This window comes from Dipodomys merriami, unplaced genomic scaffold (assembly GCF_024711535.1).
Source record: "Dipodomys merriami isolate MVZ:Mamm:240054 unplaced genomic scaffold, mDipMer1.0.p SCAF_1238, whole genome shotgun sequence".
NCBI classification, from domain to species: domain Eukaryota; kingdom Metazoa; phylum Chordata; class Mammalia; order Rodentia; family Heteromyidae; genus Dipodomys; species Dipodomys merriami.
Window position 1 is genome coordinate 162,487 of NW_027202536.1, and position 22,597 is coordinate 185,083.

Genomic DNA, 22,597 nt, shown 5'->3' on the forward strand with positions numbered 1-22,597 from the left:
ACCAGACAATAAGTTGACAATCAAGAATGGAGGCTATTAGGTAGAGAAGCAATTTATAAGATGCAGTGGTCCTCTAGAAAAACAGAGGATATTGAGCACTGTCCTAGTGGTTTCAAAAATGCCATGATAATGACCAGAGCAACCTCAAGCCCACCTGGAGTCCTTAGCAGCAGTCGTTGAGGCCTCTGAGCTAGAATGTCAATGCTGGCAGGCTGTGATTGGTCCACTTTTTCTTTGACTTCACTGGCCCAGACTCTGATTGGTCCATTTCCTCCAAGAGATTACAATGCCTGGTTGTGATTGCTTCATTGTGTGAGTCCATGCAGGATATATAGGAAGACACTGTGCTCCAACCTCTGTCAGTTAACAGAGCTGGGAGCTCTTGCTTGATGACCCGCTGGACTGATTCAAGGCTAAATGAATTTTTGGTTGTGGGGACTGGTTGTCGTTTGGATTTTGGTATTTCTTTTACTATTTCTGGTTTGCCATTATTTTATTAAGTTTATTTTAGGTAGACTTGCTACCTGCCATCATAGTGGGAGGATGGAAGGACACAAAGAATCATCCTCAAGCTTCTTGAAGGAGGAGATCATCAAACAATACCAGATTAATGAGCTCATCGACAAAGGTACCTATGGACAAGTGAAGGTGGCCCATCCCCATGTCACAGAAAAGGACGTGGCATTTAAAATAGCCTGGAAGTGAGAGTCATCATCATTAGATAAAGAATGAGGTGGACATTTTTAAGACGGTATGGCACAAACACATCATCAGGTTGTACCAGGTGTTGGAGAAGGAAGAGTATGTATGTATCATCGTGGAACTGGCCACTAGGGGATACCTCCTGGGGTGGATCTGAATAGCGTGCCGCCTGTATGAGGATGAAACCAGGAGGCTCATCATACAAACTCTAAGTGCTGCTCACTACCTACACCAAAACAGAATCACACACGAAGACCTTAAGTCCAACAACATCCTGTTGGACACCAAAGGCAATATCAAGGTCAGTGGTTTTGGTCTGAGCATCTGGCTCAACCTGGGGCAGTTGCTAACAAATGTATGTGGTGCTGTGCTATTCCACCCCCTGAAATGTTCCTGGAATTAAGCAATGATGTCCGGGAAGTGGCGCTGTAGCTCAAGTGGTAGAGCGCTCGCCTTGAGCTGAAGAGCTGAGGGACAGCGCCCAGGTCCAGAGTTCAAGCCCCACGACCGACAAAAAAAAAAAAAAAAAAAAAAAAAAAAGAAAGAAAGAAATGATGTCCGGGTGCAGGTGGCTCACGCCTGTTATCCCAGCTATTCAGGAGACTTAGTTCTGAGGATCATGGTTCAAAGCCATCCCAGGCTGGCTCTACCCTCTGAGCAGACTCATACTGACACCAAAGACTAATTTGAGGAGGAGATGGCAGAGAATATATTTGGCTAGCAAAATAGCTACTACTCTTCTTAGAACAAGCTGCTGAATGTGGGCCCTGGAACAAAGCTGTTCTAGACAAAGGTGTGGAGAGCTCTAAGAGATATGAAAGATAACCTCACTTGAAAGCCAGAAGGCTGTTATTGGGATGAGAGAGATTTGTAGGGGGTCTACTAAAAAAAGTTGTAAGTGGGATCCAGGAATGGATTGCTGTTTGCCCAGCAAGGCCCTCAATCCAGCCCAGAAGACAGGTGCACCAACTGCCTTAGGTTTCCTCAGGAGGGATTCCAGCCAAGGGACACCTAGTACTGCACTGATAAACTGGCATTGTAGTTATTAATGCATGTAATTTTTGCGCATTGTATCAATTCCTAGCATATGCAAAATGACTTGAGCTCTATGATTTCTCTCACTTGAAATTATTAACATTAGCCTGTTACTCCTGAAAGTGGATCATTATAGCTCAGGAGGTGTGAATGTATATGTGACCATACAAAATGATGCTAACTGAAATGAAGACATAGAAACAACAGGTCTTCTTTTGTTTAGTTGTCAAGCTTGATGTAGCCAATATACTGTAGCTAGTTCTTTCTTCTTACTTTATATCATTTTTCTTTTCCTATTGGTTTTATTCATTGCAATTCCTGTCTTTGATTCTGGTACTCTGCATCCTGTATATGCATTTATCTGATTGGGGGAAGGGAAGGGAAATAACAAAATACTGAAAGAAGTACAAAAGGTGACCCATTGCAACAATGATACTCACAGGACACTATGGCAGAAATTAATTTACAATGTAATGTGTGTGGGAGAAATGGAGGGAAGAGTCAGGGGGAGAAAAAAAACTGCAGTATGTAACAATGTTCAATGAGAACTGTAACTTACTCGTGTAAATGTAACCGCTCTGTACAGCATCTTTATAATGAAATAGATATTTAAAAATATAAAAATTGGATGGATGAGCAAGATGGCAAGGGGCAGTAGGGAAATGCCACAGCTCTCCCCAACCAAAAAGAGAGTCGTGTTCCAACGCTTAATCTCCCCCAAGAAACCGACAAGAACAAAAAGATGAACACTGAGAGAAAAACAGAAGGCAGGGAAAAAAAAGAGAGAAAAAGAATTTCAGAAAAGAGAAGTGCGAAGACCCCTTCCCCAACCTCTACTGGCCATGCAGCAATGCACCAAACCACACCCAGCCAGCCCGACAGGGGCTGCCAGACTCCCAGAGACACAGGGGTTTGTCTGCAGATCACCTGCTCAGAAGCAGCCTGAGGTACCGGTGTCAGACCCGCTGATCGCGACGAACTGAAGAAACCGCCAAGCCCAGAGCTTGCACAAAGATCCCAACCCCACCCCTCACTCTCTATCCGAGCAGAGAGGCTCCATCCTGCCAAAGCGACTCAGCCCCATGGCAAGAATTACAGAGCTACACAGAGCCACAGAACACCAGAGCAGAATCCTGCAAGGAAATGGTGGTGATCCAGAGAACGCAATTGGAGACAAACCGCAGTGCTCAGTACCTGAAGATCACCTGTGCAGAAGTCGTCTGAAGTACCGGTGTCAGACCCGCAAACCGCAATGAACAGAGAAACCTCTGAGCCAGGAACTCAGCCTCTCGGCAGGAGTGCCAGAGCTACATGGGATGCCCACAGAAAACAAGGCAGAAGACCTGCAAAGAACTGATGCTGATCCAGAGAGTACAAACAGAGACATACCCCAGCGCTCAGAACCTGCAGGGAGGCCCTTCCCCCATCCCTCGGGTGGAGGAAAGAGGCCCATCCTGCAGCTTGGACCCTAACAGCATCAATTGAGGCAGAGACAAAAGAGAAACTCACAGAGCCACCACCACCCAGCCCAGCCCACAACCACCTTAATTGAATTCTTGATTTCAACGGCAACCAATGATGTACATCACACAAAAAGAACAATTAGCACCTGGGTGAGTATCCCACAGTAGCTAAGAGAGAACAGAGCTGGTGGGAATCCCGCGACCCTGACTCAGACACCCTATCCCAACACCTGGACCACAGGACCCACTAAAACTGGGAAATGTTCTAGAGCTCTACCAGACTGTGAAGCACACTCAGCTCGCCAGGCTAGAGCAAGCGCACCCCTGGTAGGGAGCTTAAATGCCCAAGCCAGGAACAGCACCTCTGGGTCCAGACACCCAACAGTGGAAGAAATTTGAGTACCCCAGGCTGCATAAACTAGGCAGGATACACAGCAGCATAGGTCCAACCGGCATGTCCCAGGACGGGCACTGGCACCAGGTCTGGGGATCCGGTGACTGGGCAACACAACCAAATCCTCCCAACTGAAGTAAGAAGCTGCATGTGCCTCAGCAGAGGGGAGAAAAACAGGGAACTGCGTCCCCTGGGAAGCACATCTGTGACAGCAAAGACCTGGGGGCTCAGGAAAGGAGAAGCCTAAACCCTACCAGAACCCAACCCATATATTCTAGGCTGGAAATTGAACAACACAAGCCACCAGCACCTGATAATAGTCAGGAGCTCTGCTGGTAAGGTTGCTCAGCAGTAGAGTACTTGTCTTGGGTGCATGAGGCCCTGGATCTGATTCCTCAGCACCACATAAGCAGAAAGAGACAGAAGAGTTTTGGCTTAAATGGTAGGGTATCATTCTTGAGCTGAAGAGCTGAGGGACAGTGCCCAAACCCAGAGTTCAAGCCCACAACCCACCAAAAATAATATCAGGAGCCCATAGCAAACTCCAGCATCTGGGACAGTGCATCCAGCACATCCAAACTCGCCAAGATCACCTGTAGGAGCAATCTGGGCTGCTCAACTCTTCCAAAGACAGGAATTGCCAGTGATCTAAAACAGAGAACTGAGAACTCTATATTTGTCAGACCAGCAGCTGGAGGCCGGCCCTCAACAGAACCGAGATCAGGTACAGATTCTCTCTACCAGCAGAGAAACAGCAACCAAGAAAAGACAGACACTTATTGACCAAAACAAATTTTCAGATTAGTCTCCAATAATCCCTGAATCCCCATGCGAAAATCAGAAAAATTACAAGGGTTATCAACACCCAGGATAGCAAGCTATCCCCAAAAGCCAGCAGCCACCCAGGGGAGAGCCCTAGTGGGAGCAAAGCAGGAATGGAAGACAAAAGCTACATCCAAAATATGCTGGAGGCAATGACTCAGGAAATAAAGTGAGAAATAGATCAGAAAATTAAAGATCACAGGGATGAACTATCAAAAGAGATGCAGGATCTAAAACAGGAGGTACGCGCAAAAATAGAAGCAGCACACACCTCACTGAGAAGTGATATCAGTGCAAAAATAGAGGCAGTATACACTTCATTAAAAGGTGAGATCAGTACTTTGAGAGTGAACATCAAATCCATAAATGAGTCCATTTCTTCCATGCAAACCACAATGGAAGCCACAGTTAACAGAGTGAACGAAATGGAACGTAGAGTGTCAGATACAGAAGACAGGATACACCAACTGGACCAAAACATTACAGATGTGGAAAAATCACTTAAATTATGCCAAAGGGAAATTCAAGAGCAAGCAGATAGGGTCAAGAAAGTTAACCTTGGTATAATTGGAATGGACGAAGGTGAGGAATATCAAAGCAAGGAAATGTTACACCTATTCAACAAAATAATCAGTGAAAATTTTCCCCATCTCAAAAAATAACGTCTTACCTACGTAACAGAAGCCTATAGAACACCTAGCAAGCAGGATCCCAGGAGAAACACTTCTGGACAAATTATAGTAAAAATGGTAGATCTGAATAATAAGGAAACGATCTTGCATGCAACAAAAATGAAAAAGGAGCTATACTACAATGGGAAAAAAATTAGGATCACTGCAGATTTCTCCACAGAAACACTGAATGCAAGAAAGGCCTGGGAAAGTAACATACGATCCCTGACAGCCAATAACTGTCAACCCAGACTGATATACACAGCAAAGCTAGCATTCACATTTGATGGAGAACTGAAAAATTTTAATAGCAAAGAAAAACTAAATGAATACATAAACATTAAGCCAGCATTACAAAGAATTCTAAGAGGGGGGACACAACCTGAAGAAAGCAACCAGAAACAGGGACCTGGACCCAGACAGACATCAATAAAAGTGTAACTGAGGAAGCACAGGAGGAAAGGAAAGAAGAAAACCTTAGGAAAATAGGGAATCACAGGGACCACAATGCATCTCTCTATACTATCTCTTAATAATAACGGGCTTACTTCACCAATCAAAAGAAAAAGAACTGCAGATTGGCTCAGAAAACATGACCCATCAATCTGTTGACTTCAGGAGACCCACCTCTCAGCCAAACATACAAACTGTTACCTTCAGGAGACCCACCTCTCAGGCAAACATACAAACAAATTCAGAGTGAACGGCTGGAAACTGATCTACCAGTCAAATTGACCCAGGAAGAAAGCAGGTGTAGCAATCCTGATATCTAACAAAATAAATTTTTCATTATAATCAATACCAAAAGACAACGACAGACTTTACATATTAGTACAGTGAACAATCAAAGAGGTGGATATTACTACCATCAACTTACATTAGTGCACCCAGATATGTTAAGCAAATACTCTCAAACTTACAGAATAAAATAGATCCCAATACGATAATACTAGTACACATTAACACCCCACTTTCTCCAAAGGACAGGTCTGCCAACCAGAGGATTGGCAAAGAAGCTACTGAATTAAATGAGGCCATACTTCAAGCCCAACTAACTGATATCTACTGAGTATTTCAACCTAAAAAACACAGTACACATTTTTCTCAGCAGCTCAAAGAACTTTCTCCAAAATAGACCATATCATAGTTCATGCAAGGAATTTAAGCAAATACAAGGGGATTGACACAATCCCCTGTATCCTATCTAACCACAGTGGAATGAAGCTAGTTCTCAATAACAAAGTATATTGCAGAAATTACTCAAAAACATGGAAATTGAACAATACACTTCTAAACAATGCCTGGGTAATTGAAGAGATTAAAGAAGAAATTAAAAAATTCCTACAACTCAATGAAAATGAAAACACCTCTAAAAGAAACTTTTGGGACACAGCAAAAGCAATCCTGAGGGGCAAATTTATTGCCCTCAGTGCCCACATCAAGAAAATAGAGACAGACCAAGTAAATAATCTCATGTTGCAATTAAAACAGCTAGAAAACATGAAAAAATAAAACCTAAAGTTAGTACATGGAGCCAGATAACCAAACTAAGAGCAGAGATTAATGAATTAGAGAATCAGAGAATAATAGCCAAAATTAACCAAATAAGCTGGTTCTTTGAAAAAAATAAATAAAATTGATGGACCATTGGCAAGTTTAATTAAAAAAAGAAGACAAGAAACCCATATTAACAGAATTAAGGATGCCATGGGAAAAATCACAACATGTACCCAACACATCAACAGAGCCAAGGTCAAGAATCACATGATTATCTCCACAGATTCAGAAAAGGCCTTTTGATAAAATTCAACATTCATTCATGCTAAAAGTTCCAGAGAAAATAGGAATAGAAGGAACATTTCTTTAAATAATAAAATCCATTTATGACAGACCAATAGCCAATATTATATTTAATGGGGAAAAGCTACAACCAATTCTCTTAAAATCCAGAAAAAGTCAAGGATTCCCACTGTCTCCACTCCTCTTCAACATAGTTCTGGAATCTTTAGCCAGGGCAACAAGGCAAGAAAAAGACATTAACGGGATCCGCATAGGGAAAGAAGAAGTTAAACTATCCCTTTTTGCAGATGACATGATACTATACCTTCAATATCCCAAAACTCCATCCCCAAACTCTTAGAAATCATATATCACTTCGGCAAAGAAGCAGGATACAAAATCAAGCCACAAAATCAGTTGCCTTCCTGTCCACTTACAATGTACAAGCAGAAAAGGAAATAAAGGAAGCAACCCCATTCACAATAACCTCCCGAAAAATTAAATATTTAGGAATTAACCTAACCAAAGATGTAAAAGAACTATTTAATGAAAAGTATGAAAAGTTATAGAAAAAAATTACAGAAGACACTAGGAAATGGAAAAACTTCCTATGCTCTTGGATAGACAGACTTAATATAGTGAAAATGGCAATACTGCAAAAATTTATATACAAATTTAATGCAATTCCTATTAAAATACCAAAGATGTACATCTGTGAAATATAGAAAACAGTCCCAAATTTCATATGGAATAACAAAAGAACTAGAATAGCCAAAACAGTTCTAGGAAATAAAGACAACATGGGAGAGATATGCATGCCGAACTTCAAACATAACTATAGAATTATAATAACAAAGACTGCATGTTACTGGCACAAAAACCTGAAGACAAGTAGAATAGAATAGAATATCCAGAAATAAATACACATGCCTACAGTCAGCTGATATTTGACAAAGGAACAAAAGACATACAATGGAAGAAACACAGCCTCTTCAACCACTTGTGCTAGGAAAAATGGGCGGCCACATGCAGAAGACTAAAAGTGGGCCCCAGCCTATCACCATGCACCAACATCAACTCAAAATGTATTAAAGACCTTAACATCAAACTTGAATCTGTGAAACTACTGCAGGACAGAGTAAAAGGGACACTTGAACTTATAGGCACAGGAAGGAACTTCCTGCACAGAGTCCCAGGGTCACAACAAATTGGAGAGAGACTCTTCAAATGGGACTACCTTAAAATAAAAAGCTTCTGAACAGCTAAAGCTATCACAACCGTGCTAGAAAGACAACCAACTAATTGAGATAAAATATTTACCAGCAATATAACAGACAATGGGTTAATATCCAGTATATACAGGGAATTCAAGAAACTGATCTCTCCCAAGACTAACAAAAAAATTACTAAATGGGCAAGGGAACTAAAGAGACTTCTCAGATGAGGAGATAAAAATGACAAAGAAACACATGAGGAAATGTTCAGCATCCCTGGTTGTGAAGGAAATGCAAATAAAGACAACCCTGAGATACTACCTTACCCCAGGCAGAATGGCCCACAAGTCAGCCAACGACAAATGCTGGAGGAGATACAGAGAAAGAGGAACCCTATTACACTGCTGGTGGGAATGTACACTTATACAACCTCTTTGGAAAGCAGTCTGGAGGTTCCTCAAAAAGCTAATTATTGACCTCCTATAGGACCCAGTCATACCACTTCTAGGCATCTATCCTGAACAACAGGAACCAGTATACAAGGACACATGCACCTCCATGTTTATTGCAGCATTGTTCACAATAGCCAGGATATGGAAAAAACCCAGATGTCCCATCATAGATGAATGGATCCAAAATTGTGGTATCTATACACAATGGAATATTATGCAGACATTAGAAAGGACAAAATAATAATGGCATTTGCATGGAAATGGATGGAGTTAGAAGAAATCATGTTGAGCGAGGTAAGCCAAGATCAAAGAGACAAATGGTACATGGTCTCCCTGATAAGTGGATGTTAAATCCAAAATGGTAAGTGATATGACAAAATTAACAGGACTTAAGAAACGGAGAGCTTCCACTCATCTGGTTGAATCACAAGTAAATAACTCCATGCTGCTGATCACATGTATGGTATATATATGTACACTGAAGGGGATCCAGGAAGACAACACAGAACTAGAGTGAATCAGGGAAAAACATACAACAACGGGACCAATTAGCTGCACAGGACATTGACCAAAATGAACTAAGCAACTTAATGGCAGCAATGGGAGGGAGGGAACAAATGAGAAAGAGGGAACAGCTGATGCTATGCAAAACAAAAGAAATGTACATACCACCCAATGTGGAAGAAATAACTGTATTGCAAAGCTCATAGAACTCATAAATGTTATAGACCATGATAGACAATTTGCTCCAGGAAAGATAGAATGTGTTTGTGAGTTTAACTGAGCATCACGATCCCACAATAGTTTGAAATTTGGGAAATTATGTAATCACTTAATCACAATAAAAAAACAGAAACAAAGGCTGAGCATCAGTTGTTCATGCCTATAATCTTAGCTACTCAGAAGCCTGAGATCTGAGGCTCATAGTTTGAAGCCAGCTGGGGCAGGAAAGTTCAGGAAACTTATTTCTGGTTAACCACCAGAAAGCATAAGTGGAGGTGTAACTCCAGTGTTAGAATTATAGCCTTGAGTGAAGAAGCAAAGGGAGAATGCCCTGGTCCTTGGTTCAAGTCCTATTTTAAAAAGTAAGAAAATAAAAGCATGCTATACTTCTCAGGCATTTGGAAATATCATTCATTCTCTAATGATGAGGTGGGGGCTGGATGACTTATGTCGAACTTGCCTAGGCCAAGGACAAAAATAGACTTGGTAATTATAAAAGGCTATTCATAACCTAGTTGTTAAGATTCTTAAAAAGAATTGAATCTGAAAACTCTTGTAACTAAATAAAAAAGAATATTTCTAGTTTAAAAAGCAGTGACATTAATCAAGATGTGTTGTATTCATAAACTGCTTTGAACAACTACTTAAAGATAATAATAATAATAATTAGTAGTAATAATAATAGTAAAAGGCCTAGGGGGAGACAGGCTTCCTGCAGCCTAAGAGGGTAAATTTTCTGGAACTACTGCCAGACACTTTTCCTTCTGTTTGTCCAAATTGCAATGTGTGTTTTCCGAACATAATATACATATGATCATGAAGCCTGAAAAAAAATTAACATGGCAAAAACTGCAATACTGACCCACAAAAATTGAAAATGCAATACTCATCAAAATCCCAACAATATTCTTCAATTCAGTAGAGAAAACATTTCAACTTTAGTATGGAACTACTAAATTACAGATGAAACAGAAGACTTAGAAATGAACTCATGGGCCTATATTCATCTTACACACACACACACACACACACACACACACACACACACACACACACACACATAATGGAATTCTATTCACTCATCTGAAAAGATGACTTTTCACTAGTCTTAAGGAAAATGAAAGGTTGGGGAAAATGATACTAAGAGAAAAGAGAAAGGAATGCAGACTCCGAGCAATATAGGTTTCATGGATTCATTCATAGTAGCTAGAAGGTGCCCACAAATCTACAAGTAAACAAGACAGATTATTCCTCGTCCCAGATAGAATGACGTTTATCAAGAAACTAACAATAGTAAATGCTGGCATGGATGTAGCCAATTGGGAACTCTATTACACTGTTGGTGGGAAATTAAACTTGTTCAACCACTGTGGAATGCAGTACTGAGTTTCCTGAAAAGACTAAACAGAGATCTCTTTTAAGACTCAGTAATTCCCCTCATGGGCAGTAATCCAACAAGCTCACATGAAAGCTACCAGCATAACCATGTTCAGGGCCCAGGCCCAGAGTTTAAGGACTGGAAAAAATGTTACCATAGTTGTTTTTTTTCCCCCAAATATGAACCATTTGCCATAAGATACCAAAACATGCCGGGTGCTAGTGACTCAGGCCAGTAATCATAGCTACTCAGGGGACTAAGATCTGAGAATCACTGTTCAAAGCCAGCGTTGGCAGGAATGTCTGTGAGCCTCTCATCTCAAATAAACTGCTAGAAAACCGGACGTGGCACTGTGGCTCAAGCAGGAGAACACTCGCCTTGTCTTGTAGTTGACAACGACAGAGCCCAAGCCCAGAGTTCAAGTCGCATGATGGACAGAAAAAAAAAAAAAAGATACCAAATCATTCTATTAGCAGTAGCTAGGTTAGGACTTAAATTTAGTGGGTGATAAAATGGCTTCTTTGTTGAATGATAGGAAAAGATGTAGGCAATCCAAGAAAAGGGAGATTTTTCGTTGTTGTTGGTCGAGGGGTTTGAAGTCTGGGCTTGGACACTGTCCCTGAGCTCTTCAACTCAAGGTGAGTGATCTACTTCTTGAGCCACAATGCCACTTCTGGTTTTCTGGTGGTTAACTGGACATAAGGGTCTCACAGACTTTCCTGCCCAGGCTGGCTTTGAATAGCAGTCCTCAGATCTCAGCTTCCTGAGTAGCTAGGATTACAGATGTAAGCCACTGTCACCAGGCTAAAAATGGAGATTTTTTAGAAAAGAAAATCCACTTCTTCACCTGTGTCAAAACCTCAGATATCACTATTAGAACATTTCATCCTCAAGTCATTTTTTCAGATATCTGTTAATTTTCTCTTTTCCTTCATGTGGGAATACTGCGGTCAATATCATTTCAGCTGTGGTACTGGATCAATTGTATGGTAATTGCTAGCATCTAAATCAAGAACTGTTACAGAAAAAGAAATGAAACCCTCATTTGGAATAATTGTTTTCTCTTTTTATTACAAATCAGTGATTGATTACTTCCTAGTGTGATATTGGACGTCCAAACAGAGTGATGGCATTTTATTTCTCTTCAGCCTTCTCTCACATGTGGTCAAATATTTAAGAATACAAATATTTCCATTGATAATTCAATAGCTGACCTCTAAGAAAATGTGCATTTCTGGACTTTGCTCTCTTGTCCTTACATGTGCAGGGTTTCAATGATTTGTATGTTCTACAAGGAATTCTATTTTCCAATCTTTGTGTGACCAATTTTAGTCTCTCTGATCAGTCTTTCTGACTCTTTCTCTGGAGTCTCATTTCAGTCTGCCTCATAATATTAGTTATTAGCTAAATAATGTACAGAGGAGTCACATTTGCGTGAGCAAGGTAATGAGCAAGGTAAAAAAAAATTGTTACCTCCTCCTTTATTTTTCCCCTACCATCCTTTCCCTCCCAGCTCCATAAGTACACAACCCTCCTCCCTTACCCCACCTAAATTGTAAAGTTCATTTTTCAACATAGTGTCTTGTGTATCTCATGGTTACAATGTGTCAACCTGTACCCCTATTTAAGCATTTTGTTTTCTTTCTTTCCCCTCCACAAATTAGAGGAGCGTATATAGAAGATGTAGGCGCACCAACTTCAAATACAGTGAAAACAGGAGTTATAGCAGGAGACAGGAACATATAAAGAAACAAAAAAATCACATCGCACATTATACGTATGTTAGAAACAATAGCAAGAAAGAAAAAACCACTTGTGTCCCTATCTTGGGGTTCATGTCCCTTAACATCATCCTATCTCGTCATATGCAGATAGCTTTTGACCTTTTCTTCTTAACCCAGACAAATATTAGTTATTGAAAATTAGGGAAACCATGGGACCAATGTTAATTTGGACGTGGCTTACTTCACTTAATATAAGTTTTTCCAAGACTTTCCAGTTACTAACAAATGGGGCAACGTTATTCTTTCTGATGGAGGCATAGAATTCCATTGTGTATATATACCACATTTTCTTGATCCATTCATCTGCTAAGGTATTGGGGTTGGTTCCATATATTAGCTATCTTAAAGAATGCAGCAATAAACATAGTTGTGCTGGTAGCTTTAGTATGGTCTTGTTTGTGATCATTTGGGTAAATGTCCCAAAGTGGGATTGCTGGGTCATAGGGGAGCTCTATGTGGAGTTTTTTGAGGAACCTCCATACTACTTTCCAAAGTGGTTGAACAAGTTTTGTACTCCCACCAAGAATGCAGTATGGTTCCCTGGTGGCCACATCCCCTCCAGCATCTGTTGTAAAAGTATGGAATGCTTCAGAAATTTGTCTGTCATCCTTGTACATGAGCCACGCTAATCTTCTCTGAAATGTTCCAATGTTTCTGCTATGCATTTCATTTTGTACTCCTGAACTTGGCGAGTGATTTTAGGTGTGTCTACAACAGTAGAATCAGCATAAATCAAGCCAGCATTTCTTCATTGAAGATACAAGGAAAGGACACAGGTTGCCACATTGTAACAATGAAATATACAAGACACTCTATGGGAGGGGTGAAGCGACATGTTGGGGAGGTATGAAGGGGCGGAATGGTAGGGGAAAGACAAAGGAGGGGGTAACAATGCTCAATAAGAAATGGACTAATTACCTTACTTACGTAACTGTAACCCCTCTGCACAGGGACTTTACAATAAAAATATAAATTGAAAAGATACAAGGAAAACTTCTGTACTTATAGGAAGTTGTATTTGTCACACAATATCAGCAAGGTATTGGTTTTAGGACCACAAGCATATTAAAATTTTGGATGCTCTAATTCTCTACATAAACACAGTATATTATTTCCATTAGAATCTGCCCACAACCTAGTGCAGGGTAATTGCTAAGAAAATTTTTACTACATTCTATGTTTGTAATGAAAAATAAAATTATATGCACTATTGACTGATACCATTTTTTTCAGATAATTTATTTATTGTGAAAATATCGTACAGAGGGGATTTTATTACATGGGCAAGGTAATGAATATATATACATATATGTATATTCATATATATACATATATACATACATATATACATACATATATACATATACATATATATATAATGTTTTAAAATCAAAATATTTTACATCCTTTTTAAAAATTTTTTATCATGAAAATACCATACAGAGTTGTTACAATTACAGAGGAAAGGTAATGAGTACATTTTTATCAAGCATTATTGCTTCCCCCTTGGTTTCCCCTTCCCTTCATATCTTCCACCACCCCCCAGCCCCTCCCCGACCTGCCCAAAGTTGTAAAGTTCGAATTTCTGCATAACGACTTGTACATCTCATGGCTGCAATGGGTCCACCGGTATCCCTATTTGCTTTTGCCCTTCCCATCCACAAACTATATCAATATCAAATACAATGAAAGCCGGGGTTATACCGTGGGGGAGGGACATAGAACACAAAAAAGCAATCATCTTTTGAATATGTTTGAAACAAATGCAAGAAGGAAAAAAATACGAATATCTATATTGGGGTTCATTTCACGTAAAATCAACTTATCTGACCTTTTCTGCTTGTTTCAGACATACACTAGTTATTGCAAATAAGGGAAACCATGGGACCTATGTTTCTTTGGGCCTGGCTTTCTTCACTTAATATACTTTTTTCCAAGTATTTCCAGTTCTTAACAAATGGGTCAATGTCATCCTTTCTGATGGAGGCATAGAATTAATTCCATTGTGTATATATACCACATTTTCTTAATCCATTCATCTGCGGAGGGGCATCTGGATTGGTTCCACATCATAGCTCTCTTAAAGAATGCTGCAATAAACAGTTATGTTGGTAGCTTTAGTATAGTCTTGTTTGTTACCATTTGGGTAAATGCCAAAAATTGGGATTGCTGGGTCATGGGGGAGATCAATGTGAAGTCATTAGAGGAACCTCCATACTTCAATAGATACAATCTATTCAACATCAAACAACTATGTACTAATGGGTTAAGAACAGAAAAGAAGAATTTTGCAAACGAGAAGTTATTAGGTTTAGAGAGAAATGTGGGGAAAAGTAGGATTAGAGGGATGTGGTAGGTAAAAAGAGAGTGTATTTGACCAAGTCCTAATTTCAGAGAGGGAAATAGATTGGGCAGAATTATTTGAGAGACTTAAAAAAACAAGAGAAAATGGAAAAACAAAAATTTAAATACAAAAAGTGAAACACAAAAATTATGATTAAAAGTTCTTAAAATTATAAAGGTAGAAGGAGATAATACTACTTTTAAAGAATTTAAGCCTAAGAGGTTTTGAATTGAGTAATAAATTTCTGGGTTAAATATGTACACAGGGGAGATAAAGTCTAATAATCGATGACAGGTATGTATCTGAGGATGAGCAAAACAGCAATTCAGTCACCCAAAAAGAAGAAAGGGAAGAAAAAAATGAAAAAGAAAAAAAAAAGAAGAGAAAAAGAAAAAAGAAAAAAATGACCAAAAACTCAGTAGAGATTAAAACACACACAGACACACACAGACACACAGACACACACACAGACACACACACACACACACACACACACACACGCACACACACATACCTAAAATAAAAATTATGCGAGGACAAAAAAGATTAATAGAAAACAATTTTTAAAATATAATTTTAAAACTTTTAAAAATTAAAAATTAAAAAAGGTATAAAAAAGAGTTCTTTGATTGGGGAGGGGGGGGGCTGCGTGCATGGGAAGATCTTTTATCTCCCTTGTGTCCTAACGAATCTCTTTGTGGAGTCTCAGGTCTGCTTGTGGTTACTGTCTGGTCTGTCTTGATTGGTTACTTAAGTCAGTTTGTTTGAGCAGGCAGAAAAATGCTCTGCTTTACCCAGGATTTTGTGATCCTCCTCCTCGCTAGTTCAGTGGGAGAGAGATCTGCTTTGATTATCACAAAAGAAGGAGATGGCAAAGAAGGAGATGGCTGTTTCTTCTAGTTTGGAGATGGTGTGATGAGGCTAGGTTCTGGGTAGAGTTGAGGCCTTTCACCAAACAGTAGCTTTTCCCTGAGGGTATAGCTTCTGATATACTCACAAAGCCCAGCCTACAGCCATTCTCAGGGTTTATGTATACTGAATTTCAATTGTTTTTCTAGGCTGCTGTAGGGAGGGGCAGCCTCTGGCTCTGTTTACCCAGAAGAATTCCACACCTGTAGGGGACGAGGATCCTCTGCTTGGGCTTGGTGACTTTCCCTTGGGTGGAGCTACGCCTGGAATGTCAGGTCAGGTTCCTGTGACCTGCTAAATGACTCCAGTTTTCTTCCAAGGCCTGAGTTGTTGGTAGCTCCTCAGCCAGGCCTCTGTCAGTATCAAAAATGGAGATCTCTGCTGCTGGGGGTGGGGAGAGGTGGACTTCCCTCCTTTGCTTCCTGAGAAGGAGTGAGGATGTCAGGGTTCTACTCACGCTGGAGTGTTGGTTCCGTGGTCATCTTTAGTCTGTGATCTGCAGGATGAAGATATTTGCTCCTTGTCAGTTCTTGCTGGTGTTGAGTAGAATCCACTAGCTCTCTGGTTCTGGTGCCTTTGTCCCGGACTCTCTGTGTTTATGTAGTGTGGCTATGGCCGCCACCACCACCGCCTTGGCACAGCTGCAAGCAAGTGCTCAGGTCTGTCTCATTGACTCAATTTTTACTCTCTGGCCAAACTCTCTGTACAGTGATAGCACACTTGGTGTGATTCTCTAGGCTAAGACTGTTCACTGGAACACTAAACTGCTATCTATACGAAAAATTGACAACTTCCAGCTTCATTTCCACAGTCTTCATTCAACATTCATGAGTATATTTCTTATCAAGCATTATTGCCTGCTCCTTTGTTTCCCCTTCGAATCCCTTCAAATCACCCTCCTTCCTAATCCACCTCCCAGCCAAAGTTGTAAAGTTGATTTTTTGATGTAACATCTTGTACATCTTATTGTTGCAATGGGTCCAGCTGTATCCCTATTTAAACAGTTTGTTATTGCCTTAGCCCTCCACAAATTATATCAACCTCAAATACAATGAAAGCAGGGGTTTTACCGTGGGGGAAGGACATACAAAGCAACAAAGAAATCATCTCATAAGTATGCTAGAAACAATTGCAAGAAAGAAAAACCATTTGATTCCTTATCTTGGAGTTTATTTCGCCTACCATCAACTTATCTGACCTTTTCTGCTTGTGTCAGGCATACTAGTTTATGCAAATAAAGGAAACCATGGTACCTATGTTTGTTTGGGCACAGCTTACTTCACTTAATATAATTTTTCCAAGTCTTTCCATTTCTTAACAAATGGGCAATGCCATTCTTTCTGATGAAGGCATAGAATTCCATTGTGTATATATACCACATTTTCTTGGTCCATTCATCTATGGTGGGACATCTGGGTTGGTTCCAAATCTTAGAGCTATGGTAAAAAATGCTGCAATAAACATAGCTTTGCTGGTACCATTAGTGTGCTCTTGTTTGTGATCATTTGGGTAAATGCCCAAAAGTGGGATTGGTGGGTCATAGGGGAGCACTATGTGGAGTCTTTTGAGGACCCTCCATACTACTATCCAAAGTGGCTGAACAAGTTTACACTCCCACCAACAATGCAGTAGGGTTCCCTTCTGACCACATCCCCTCTAGCATCTGTTGTTATTAGAGTTCTTCATTATAGCCATTCTAATTGGAGTGAGGTGGTATCACAATGTTGTTTGGCATTTCTCTTATGGTTAGGGAAGTTGAGCATTTCTTCATGTGTCTATTGGCCATCCTTCTTTCTTCTTCAGCAAAGTTCCTCTGTTAGTCTATAGCCCACTTATTTATTGGGCAGTTGTTTCTTTGACGATTTATTGTTGGGGCATTTAATTTTCTTAGTTCCAGGTATATTGTAGATATGAGACCCTTGTCCATTGTATGTTTAGTGAAGATCTTCTCCCAATCTGTGGGCTTTCTGGTGATCTTGCTAGCTATGTCCTTTGCCATGCAAAAGCTCTGCAATTCTATGCAATCCCATTTGTCCAACCTTTCTTTAATTTGTTGTGTTTCTGTGTCTCTTTTAAGAAAATTTTGGCCTGTGCCAAGGAGACCTAGGGTTTCACTTATTTCATCCTTTGAATTTTTTAGAGTGTCAGCTTTGACTCCGAGGTCTTTGATTGTGGAGCACATGGGCAGTAAAGATGGCGCTGAGGGGGAGTTGTGTGGGAAGAGCCCAATTTGCTTTGCATTCCATGACTAACCATCCCGTGGAAGCTTAGGTGCATGATAAGGTTCCTCTTCCTCCCCTCCCATGCACACCTGGTCTTTTTTGCTTTATAAAAGAGCTTGCTCTGAGTTAATAAATGAATTTCCTGCTTCACTTGACTCACTGCTGTGTCTGTTTGTCTCCCTGGCTAAGTGAGGCCACGGAACAGGGGAGCAGCCGCACTTACCTTTCCTTGGACCCCATCCGTCTTTTGTGGGATGGACGAAGACCCAACATCTGTCACCCAACGTGGGGCTTGAAAGGAAAAGATACCGGCAGAGGCTAAGCAGTCTCACAGGGTAAGTGAAACCCTTAGTATGTGTAATGCTATTTCACAGAAGTAAGAGGAAGAGGCAGCATTAGGCCTAGCAGGCATAAAGGAGGACTTGAGAAGTGAGAAGGAAAAGGAATGGGTAAAATTCATCCAAGAATGCACTGAAACATGCACAGTGGAAATCAAAATGAGGGTGAAAGTTACCCCCTCTGACTCAGGTTCCCCGGATGGTCCTAGGTCCCCACCCTATTTCCCCGATTGAGGGAGAGGTACAGCGTCCTACGCAACCTGTGAGAAGGACCTGCAAGACTCGGACCCCTACCAACCTTCCATGGAGGGGTTGAGGGGTGGGGAAGTAACCTAATTGGAGGCCTACCCTGGAAAGGAAGGGCCACCCAGGACCCCGGACCCTGGGCCACAGGATTTGCTTCCCCAAGTGTATCTGGTAAATCTGGCCCATGGAATGGTATCCATGGGAAGCTAAAGACCTTAAAGAGCTCCACAAGGCAGTGCCGGAGGATGGTCCAAACTCTCCTTGGGCCCAGACTTTATTACAGGACATTGCTTATCACCCATGTGTCCCCAAGGACTGGCTGGATGTGTCCAAAGCCTTCTTCACTTTCACTTGTTCTCAGTTTATTAAATGGTGAGCTTTCTTTAAGGAGGAATGCAGAGTGCGAGTGGAGAATAACTGGCAGGCTCAATCTGTGATACCTATTACTTATACCATGTTAAAAGGGATGGGGAATGGTACTCCACTGGCATCCAACATGCCGCAATACCTGGCCCATACCATGATCAGGTGATGCAGGCAGGACTTGCCACATGGTTCAAACTGGATGATGGGCCCACTGAGTCAATTATAGCAGGAGTTACACAAAAACCTGGTGAGCCTCTAGTTGAGTTTGTAGATGGAGTTGAACAGAGTATTAACCACAAGCTGCCAGCAGGGAACCTCCAAGATCAGTTTGTAAAGCTGCTGGTCTGGGAAGAGATGAATGCAGACCACCACATGGCCTGCATGGGATTGAGAGATTGTTTTCTGAGAAGATGGCTGGTGGCCTCACAGAATGTGGGAATGCAACAGCACCAGTCCCAATCATAAGCTTTAGCTTTACATGCTCAGACATCTGCAATGACTGTGGCTATTACTCAGGCACTGGCAGCCCAGGGCCAAGGAACCCCAAGACCATCGGGGAGAGGGACTTGTTTTAAATGTGGGCAGGAGAGGCACTTTAAGAGGGACTATTCACAACAATCCTCTGCCAACTGGCCCGAGGGGTCCTAACCTCCCCCTACACCCTGACCCAGGGGCACTAAGGGATACAATTGGAAAAAGAATTGTGGATCCAAGTTTGATTTAGATAGGAAGCCCTACCTGGGTGGAGTGGTGGCCATTGATAAAACCTAAACTTGTAGCCCTCCACCTTCTGGTGGAGATAAACCTTGGGTACATATGCCCTTCTATGAGTCCTTGGAACACACCCATATTTGTTATTCAAAAGGCCTCTGGGGCTAGGTGTGTGCTCCAAGATCTATGAAAGGTAAATGAAAGGATGGAGCTAGTAGGCATCCCTAAGAGGTATGCCCTGGACTCCTGCTATACCTTCACAATATACCTCGGTGTGATTGATATTAAAGATTGTTTTTTTCAATCCTCCTGCATCCGGATGACTGCAAAAAGTTTGCTTTCTCCATCCCTTCTCTTAAGTTTTCCCTGCCTGATTGGAGGTTTGAATGGACAGTGCTGCCAGAGGGAATGGCAAATAACCTGGCCTTTTGCCAACAATACTTGTCCACACTTCTAGGGCCTGTGTTGGGTTCAGATACCTCCCTTGTGTTTGCCTACCCGGATGATATAATCGTGGGGCACCAAGACCTAGGACAACTGGAGGGCCTTCTGGCCCAGGTTCGCACCATATTAAGAAAGGGGGGCTTCACCATAGCACTCAATATGATTCAAAATTTACCTCCTTTTAAGGTGCTCTGGTTCCACCTTACCTTGACTCAGGACAGTCTCCTTAAGCCTTTGCTGGATATTCCAACCTCTCTGACCTTAACCCAACTTCAGAACCTTTTAGGGGAAATCAATTGGCTGTTGCCATGGGTGCCTGTCCCTAAAGATAGTGTGTGCCTTATTTGCCCTACTAAAAGGCAGGATGCACCAAGAAGTTATTACAATTACAGACAGCCATTGGGCAATATTTTTGCAGTTCCAAAAAGCCCTGGATGAAGTTTTACTGAAGAGGAATTCTATTTTTGAGCCCATTTCCCTTTGGTGGTTTGGAGGTGTTACATTGATTTCTGCAGTTTTAATTAAAAGGGGGGACCCATTAGAGTGGGTTCACACTCCCCTGGGGGCACACCTCAGGTATAATCTCAGGCAGATCAACTTGCAGATGCTATCGTCAAGGGAAGGACCCAAGCCCAAAGGCATTATGGCCTTGAGCTTCACTCCAATGTTTTTCTTTTGGGGATGGCAGACATTGAGCAGCTCACTTAAGCCAATGCCTCATCTTGCTCTCTCCTTAGAGGGTTTCTAGGACAAATTGAGTCCCACTACAACTGGTTCCTTTGATTTTTTTAAAATAAGAGTTGTAATAGTTATGAAGGAGTATCATAGTAATTTTGAATTGCATTTCTCTAATGACTTCTGTTCCCAAAGCTTAAGCCAGCATAGAAGTAGCATTAAACACAACTTTGTAAACCCACTGGACTTTGTAAACCCACTGGCGATTTTCATGGATTTTGGAATACATGTCTATTCAGAATTTGTGCCCAGTTTTAAGCAAGTTTCTTGTTAATCTCATCTTTAATCTCTCTATACAAAATCAATAATTAATTCAATGCAGTAGAAAAGAAAAAATTAAGTATCTCCTAAAAATTATCATTTTTCAATTCCGTGACATTGCTTAAATCATTTTCTGTTTACACTTGAGATTATATAAATTAATTTATTTAGACCTTTTACAAGGTTATACGTATTTTATTTATTTTACATTGATTGATATTTCCAAAGCCTGTGTGTTTAATTTTCCTTGGTGTATTTCAGTATCATGTAGCTCATATTTCAGAGTGAAGAATAAATGGAAGGAAGCAAACAAAAAAATACAGTTCCTCTCATCTGATGAAGCCTCTACAAGAATGAGGAAAGAGTTCATCCTTCTAAGGAGCTACGATAGGATATCAAAAAGTTAATTCATTCTAATAGGTCTTCATTATCTTTACAATGTAGCGTAAATGATTTAAAACACAATATACTGCTCAGATACTTATATGTTTTATCAGGTTTGTATATTTTCATATGGATTTCACCTCAGTTGTAATTCCTTCATTATTCTGTCCCTGATATTTTTACACTATCAAGACATAAGATCACCAGTTTGATTTAGAGCATGAGAAATTATCCATCTGGCTTCCTTGGAAGCAGTGCATATTCAATTGATAACATTATTTCTGGTTGCTCATTACATGTAATGGTTTCTGTAATACATATCACATTCTACGTAGTATTTAAAAATCTGCTTTGTTAACAATATTATATGGATAAAATTGGGGGAATAAACTCTTCCATCTCAGAACATTTTTATATGTTTTTAGTTGTAAAAGTACTGTACAGAGGGGTCACAGTTACACACACACACACACACACACACACACACACACACACACACACACACACACACACACACACATTTTCTTGATCCATTCATGTACTGAGGGGCATCGGGTTGGTTCCATATCTTACCTATGGTAAATAATGCTGCAATAAACATAGTTGTGCTTGTAGTTTTAGTATGGTCTTGTTTCTGATCATTTGGGTGAATGCCCAAAAGAAGGATTGCTGCGTCATAGAGGATCTCTATGTGGAATCTTTTGAAGAACCTCCGTTCTGCTTTTCAAAGGGGTTGACAAGTTTACAGTCTCACCAAGAATTCAGTAGTGTTTACTTCTGGCCACATTCCCTCCAGCGTCTGTCATTGTAAAAATATTGAACGCTTCAGGAATTTGTGTGTCATCCTTCGAAGGAGCTATGCTCATCATCTCTGTATCATTCCAGGTTTAGGGTATGTGCTGCCAAATTGAGCACAGAACTTTTTTTTATATATAAAGTGTAATTGGTTTTCTTAAATTAGACACTTCAACAAAAAGTAAATGCAAAAGAATGGTCATGAAATATTTATTTCTTACATAAGCACATATTTAAGAAGAAACTCAAAATTGATATGTCAAAAACAAAGTAATTCCAAATAATTGTGGTTCAAGAGATGTGTAGAAGGAGGAGTTCAATTATTCTCTACAAGGCACCTGTCATAATGAACATTGCAGCAAGGGTTAAGGTTGTTAAAGTTCTAATGCTTTAAATGGGTTTAATTTTGGGAATTTGCTTAAATA

General features: G+C 40.6%; 2 non-coding genes across 2 annotated transcripts; both read right to left on the reverse strand.

Moving 5' to 3' along the window:
• Window positions 1-12,989: 12,989 nt before the first annotated feature.
• LOC138823838 (U6 spliceosomal RNA) lies at window positions 12,990-13,093 on the reverse strand. Its single transcript, XR_011370920.1, has one exon. It is a non-coding gene; the product is annotated as a U6 spliceosomal RNA (small nuclear RNA).
• Window positions 13,094-22,186: 9,093 nt separating this feature from the next.
• On the reverse strand, window positions 22,187-22,292 carry LOC138823837 (U6 spliceosomal RNA). Its single transcript, XR_011370919.1, has one exon. It is a non-coding gene; the product is annotated as a U6 spliceosomal RNA (small nuclear RNA).
• Window positions 22,293-22,597: the final 305 nt, after the last annotated feature.